Genomic DNA, 6028 nt, shown 5'->3' with positions numbered 1-6028 from the left:
CTGATCCTCTTACACAGCTGCACTTTCAATGGAATTACGACTCCTTTAAATCTGCGAAAAAAGCAGTTGTTCTGGTAGATGGCCATCGCACTCAGCATCCTATACCACAAGGTCTTCACTTTGTGTTAAATAATGACCTTCTCTATCGTGTCGCTGAACACGAGGGTCAGGTACAGTCCTTGCTGTTAGTCCCACACACTTACCGGCAACAAGTCTGAGAACTGGAACTCACCCACCTCCTGGGAGCCCATGTGGGCCCCAAAAAGACTCTTGAGTGTATCAAGTGCCGATTTGTTTGGCCGGGAATCAATGAGGAGGTCCACTGCTTTTGTGTATCCTGTCCAGAATGTTAATTGTGACAGATTCCTAGGAGGGACTGAGCTCCTCTTGTTCCCCTATCCCTGATTGATATCCCATACAAATGTATTGGGGTCAACCTGGTGGGACCCATACAGCCCTTGGCCAGGGGCCATAAGTATATAATGATCCTGGTAGACTATGTATCCAGAAGCTGTTCCATTGCACACAGCGACAACCAAAAACTATTGCATGGGAACTGGTAGTGGTCTTCTCTTGAGTAGGCATCCCTAATAAAATCCTAATGGATCAAGGTATGCCCTTTACCTTGGAGACGTTCAGGGAAAACATTTAAGAACCTTGGTGTATCCTTAAATCCTTATTTGTGTCCTTAAATTGATATTTTAGTGGAGTGGTTTAATCAGACCCTCAAACAGAGGCTTTGCAAGGTGGTCAACGAGGTCAGAAGGAACTGGGATCAGCTCCTCTCCCTCGTTATTTTTGCTTATCGGGAAGCCTCACAAGCCTCTATGGGGTTCTCACCAGGGAATATTAGACATTCTAAAAGAGGGTTGGGAGGAAGAGGTCCTCCCCTCAACAAATATGTAATAGAGTATATCGCACAATTATGCAATAGATTCATTAAAATCCAACCTGTTCTAAAAACTCACTTGGAAAAGACACAAGCAGCTCAGGTCCGCTGCTACAACCGTGGCATGTCTCCCGGGAGTTCCGACCGAGAGATTGGGTCATGATACTTGTTCCTACCTCACATTCTAAATTACTGACCCATTGGCAAGGCCCGTACAAGATTAAGGAAAGGAAGGGGATCGTCGATTATTTGGTAAAACAATCAAATTTTCAGCTGAGCGAATGGGTGTCCATGTAAATCTGCTGAAACTGTGGAAGGATATGGATCCCGATCCCTCCTCCTGAGAGCCCTATTCATTCTTTGCTCATAAATTAGACATTAACTTTGGCTCTAATTTTACCACCCATCCACGACGAGAGCTGGAAACAGTCATCTCGTCTGTCCCATAGGTAGTAAGTGAAAAACTTGGACAAACCTCACTGACTGCGTGTGACATAGTGACAGAACCCAGGGTGATAGTCCGAGAATGCCCATTCAGACTTCCCGAAGCAAAAAGAGCAGAAGTGGAACTGGAGATCAAGCAGATGCTGGAAATAGGAAATAGTCCCTGGTCCAGTCCTATCGTATTGGTCGAAAAGCCTGACGGCAGTTGAAAGTTCTGCAATGACTTCAGTCAGCTTAACTAGGTCTCCTGATTTGACGCATGTCAGATGCTGTGAGTGGATGACGTCCTCAAATGGCTAGGACAAGCCAAATCCATGACCACCCTTGACATGACAAAAGAGTACTGGCAGATTCCTTTAATTGACTCTGCAAAGGAGAAGAATGTGTTTAGCACCCCTAGTGGACACTGGCAGCATTGTGTCCTTCCTTTTGGGTTACATGGGGCACCTGCAACTTTCCAGTGTCTGGTGGATAAAGTGCTCCATCCCCATAACTCACATAGCGCTGCCTACCAGGATGACGTAATCATCTACTGTATTCCAGCACACGGAAAGAACACCTTCAGCAGGTACAAGCGGTATTGTGGTCATTAGGAGAAGCCGGTCTTCAAATTAGCCCAAAGAAATGTGTCTTTGGATTAATTGAAGCTAAATATTTAGGCTACATGGTGGGACGGGGTACGGTGTGACCACAGTGTTCTTAAGTTGATGCTATACTGAAATGGCCCTGTCCGATGACCAAGAGGCAGGTCCAAGCCTTTCTCGGACTAGCAGGCTACTATTGCTGGTTTGTACCCCGTTTCTCCGAGAGAATGGCACCCTTGACAAACCTCACAAGGAAGAGGAGTCCAAATCATGAGGTATGGGATGATAAAACAGAAGCTGCATTTAGTGACTTTAGTTTTGAAGGCTACTAACTTTTTTTTTCCTGTCATCCTCCAGACAGATGCTTCGGACACAGTCTCAGAGCCATGCTGAGCCAAAGTGTTGATGGTGTTGGATTCCTCGTCATGTACCTGAGTTGGAAACTGTTGGACCAGGAAACCAGGTATGCCAGCGTTTCTCAACCTTTAAGTATTTGCGACCCAAGTTTTCATAACAGTTTTAATCACGACCCCCTAACATTTTTTTGAAAGGACCCCACTAATACCAATTTGTTCTTTTTTAATTAATGATATATCATATATGCATATTTTATTATACCTACTTAGCTTTCATCAACATTTATCTAACTCTATATTTATTTTTCTAGTATCAGAATGTAGTTTAAGTTAATTTGTTTTGCTTTCAATGGATGTATTTTTCATATTTTCGATTCTTGTTTTCTTTTTTTCACATCTTCACTCCCCCTTTTTCTTACTTCACATCCCCCTAGGGGGGCCCACCCCACAGATTGAGAACCACTGAGGTATGCGGCAGTGGAGTCGAACCCGTGAGTCACGAGGTGGTTCTTGGACCTACAGTCATACAAGTTTTCGGTCATTTACTGCCAGGGTATTTCTGCAAGAGAATGCCAATGCTAATTCTTTGTGTCACAAATTGACGGCAAGGTACGCCTGACCCAATGGGTCATGGCTTGGCATGTCACACACGTAAGTGCACATGTAGGGCAGCTGGAAGGACCAGAAGAAGGTAATTCTATGCCAGGCAAGGGGGTGGGTGTGCAGCAAACCTCTCTCTTTTGTCTCTGCAGACCAGACACGGGGAAATTCTGCCTGAAGCCAAAGATGTTGGTTCCAGCCCTGATGATGTCTCTTCTGGTTACGGTCAAAATGACATCACTTCCAGTTCCTGCCACTATGACATCACTTCTGCCAACCTGCCTTATATACCAATCAACTTCCACTTGTGAACTCAGTTCTGTTTTGGACTCAGCCTGTACACAACTGTACTACCAATTTTCATTTCTTTGCAGCCTAGTTCAAGTATATTAATGGCTGCCCCAAACATTTTGCCTGTGCCAGGGCATTTCCTTCCATAATATCTATCTATCTATCTATCTATCTATCTATCTATCTATCTATCTATCTATCTATCTATCTATCTATCTATCTATCTATCTATCTATCTATCTATCTATCTATCTATCTATCTATCTATCATGATTTAGAATGCTGTATAGAGCCCGACCCAACACAGACTCACACGGAGGCATGTGTAAAACAACACAAATGTTTATTTTCTTCAGCTGGAGAGCATGTCTTCCCAGTGAACCCTCCAGCCACACACATCCCAGAGCACTTCAAATAAAACACAGTAATCAAACCAACACATGTCCTTCTGGCACCACCACTCCTCCCTTGAAGCTTTGTCCTCTCCTCCGACTCTGGCCACTGAGTGGTGATGGCTGGCACCTTTTATAGCCCACCCGGAAGCGTTTCAGGTGCTTGACCACCTGGTTCCAATTGCATGTCTGGTTGGGGCTGAAGAGTTATCTAGCTGGGCTTTGGAATTCATGCAGCACCCCCTGGCGGCCACCCCAGCTCCCAACTGGGCTGTTGAGGACTCCATCTCCCATGGAGCCCTGCAGGAGGGTGAGACATCACCACTGGCCCGGGAGGCTGCCACTAAGTGTCCCTGGGGAGGTATTAAGTTGCCAATGGTTGCTCCCCCGGAAAATATGCAGCAGGGGCGTTCCGGCCGGGCATGGGACCCAGCTACCTGCCACACTATCATATAGTGCCTTTCACATCTATCTATCTATCTATCTATCTATCTATCTATCTATCTATCTATCTATCTATCATATAGTGCCTTTCACATCAACCTATCTATTATATAGTGAATTTACATATGATATACAAATACAGTAAATACTGTCCTCATTCCTGAATGTCCATGTTACAGAAGCCACTTTGGACCTGAGGCTGCACCTGTCGACCAGCTTCAGCCATACTTAGGCCATGGTTGATAAAATGGTCCACAATTATTGCCGTTATTTCATTATACATCCCATGGTATCAATTCCCTGACACTGTCCTCTGTGTGCTCCTCTCCCCCTTGCCATACTGTGCATCCGGACACCAGGTCCTCTCACAAAGCCTGGTTCTGGTACCTGCTCCATTGTCAGCTCTACTCACTAGGTGACTCATGAGCATCATACATCCATCCGTCATCCAACTCATTATATCCTAACTACAGGGTCTGCTGGAGCCAATCCCAGCCAACACAGGGTGTAAGACAGGAAACAAAACCCCGGGCAGGGTGCCAGCTTACTGCAGGGCACACACACCCACACACCAAGGACAGTTTAGAATTGCCAATGCACCTAACCTGCATGTCTTTGGACTGTGGGAGGAAACCCACGCAGACATGGAAAGAACATACAAACTCCAAGCAGGGAGGACCCATGAAGTGAACCCGGGTCTCCTAACTGCAAGGCAGCAGTGCTATCCACTGTGCCACCGTGCTGCCCAGCATCATACATGCTGGTGGGGAATTACTGCAGTGCCATGACATGTACTTGTGATTTGAGATTGAGAGCAGATGTTTCTATTTGCTTTCAATTGAAGGGCAATTTATTAATAAGACTGGCTGTGTGTCATTGGCTTTGCTCTTTCATACATATTTGAAAAAAGTTTAAAGTAAGTTGATTGAAAACAATAATGCAATGCTGGAAAATGTTAAAGTGTTAAGGTGAACGAGAGATCTGGAGTTCTGACTGACCAAAATATAAACTGTTTTGATGACTTGTTAGAGTCAGATGAGGAATGCATCAACACAATTTAGTAGTGAAATGTGTCTAAGAATTTAAGAATTGCATTAAGAGTAACGAGAATGATGTTCCAGATTGGAATTTGGATCTCACAGATGTTTTGACAGACCTGAACTGAGAGAAGAGAGGTGGGTGGAAACGCCCCCTTGAAGGCTAACCCCCCGTTAGTGATACCCTTTTCTCCAGCTGACTTTGTTAAGGTATAAGTTACAGGCAGCTGCCGTTTTTTCTTCATGCGACTTTAGTTCTTGTGTCCCATTCTTGAGCGGCTAGGCTTTTTTTTTTTTTGCCTGTGTTTATTTTCTTATTTAGTTATTTTTATTTAATTTGAAGTAAACAAAATTTAATGCAATCAGGTTAAACTTATACAATAAATGACTTTGTAGGCAAACTAGAAAAAAAAGAAGAAAAAATCGGGAGTGGGTCTCCCCTAGACTTTCTCGTATATTCAGATATTGGGTTGGATACTTGAGGAGTAAACTGCAAGACAATGATTACATTTTTATATTATGTATATTAAAGAACCGTCAACATCAAATCAAATTAATAATATATTGAACAATTATTATAAAAGTAAAGTTGCAGAAATCGGACTCTGAAGCTGCATGAATAACAGGTATACCACTTTCCGTTAATGGAAATAGCCCAGAAGTTGATAGAAATCTACGTTTTGTACCTAATACTTGTCTGTATGCAAAATTGGGTTGACCTAAGTGAAAGTGTAGCCAAGTTATCGTGTTTACATGCACAAACACACAGACAGAACTCCAAACAATGGTATTTTCGGACTAAAACGTCGAGATTCATCAAAATCTTGACATCGAATCTTTGGACGATTAAATACCGTACTTTCCCTATACTTTTGTTTACGTGATAGTAAAAAAGAACCATTTAGAAATAATCCTCCCTCCGTCCAGTAGATGGCAGTGTTAATCTACTTGTGGTCTCCTAAGAGTCGCTCATTGATGACTTGTTTTGTTT

Source organism: Polypterus senegalus, chromosome 4 (genome assembly GCF_016835505.1).
Source record: "Polypterus senegalus isolate Bchr_013 chromosome 4, ASM1683550v1, whole genome shotgun sequence".
In the NCBI taxonomy this organism is placed as follows: domain Eukaryota; kingdom Metazoa; phylum Chordata; class Cladistia; order Polypteriformes; family Polypteridae; genus Polypterus; species Polypterus senegalus.
Note: the sequence above shows the minus strand (reverse complement) of the source record.